General features: G+C 65.5%; 1 protein-coding gene across 1 annotated transcript in view; it reads left to right on the top strand.

Annotated features, from left to right (window-relative positions):
* VAC14 (Vac14 homolog (S. cerevisiae)) overlaps window positions 1–676 on the top strand; it is a gene marked incomplete at both ends in the record, with an annotated part of 56,260 nt that overhangs the window by 54,401 nt on the left and 1,183 nt on the right. The window lies entirely within an intron of this gene.

Raw genomic sequence — 676 nt, 5'->3', positions numbered from 1 at the left:
TTCGTGTGCTGATGGGGGGACATAATGGGGGTGGCAGGGACCTGGCAGCCACCTGGGGATGTGTCTTGCTGCTTGGTCCCCGCCTGGCAGGTCCCAGGGCCGGAGCTCGGGTGCCCGGGCAGCCCCTTGGTTCCTCTTTAGGAGTTGAGGGGGGCTTGGAGGAGATGCCCAGCTCTTGCTTTTCTCCCCTGGGCTGGGAATGGTGTCCCCAAGCCCTCGAGCAGCTGCCCCCTCTCTCCCTCCACCCCGGCACGGGCCAGGGGACAGGTGACAGTGGGAACAGACACCCCCCACCCCCCAGTCCCTCAGCTGTCCCTGCCGGGAATGTGCCCGCGGCGTTTACCAAGCAGCTGCCACCAGCACCAGCGACATCCAGGCAAGGCGAGGAGAGGGAAGACGACTTCTCCTCCTCCTCATGCTGAAGGCCAGCGATGCAGTGGTGTCCCCTTGAGTAGGACAGCCACCGTCCTCCAGCCCCTCGCCCTGCGGTGGACACAGCACCCCTGAGGGCCACCCCATCACGCTGCCACCCCAAAACCCGCCTGGTCTCCATCTCCTGAGGCTGGTGGGCTCATACCACTGCCAAGTAGACTTGGTGGGTCCAGAAATATCCCTTTGTGTCTTGGTGGCACTTGCCAGCCCGGCGGGGTGGGGTCTGGGACCCAGGGGGCTCTGG

The sequence above is a fragment of the Cariama cristata genome, unplaced genomic scaffold (assembly GCF_000690535.1).
Source record: "Cariama cristata isolate BGI_N322 unplaced genomic scaffold, ASM69053v1 scaffold3678, whole genome shotgun sequence".
In the NCBI taxonomy this organism is placed as follows: Eukaryota; Metazoa; Chordata; class Aves; order Cariamiformes; family Cariamidae; genus Cariama; species Cariama cristata.
This window is presented reverse-complemented; position numbering and strand designations above follow the sequence as displayed.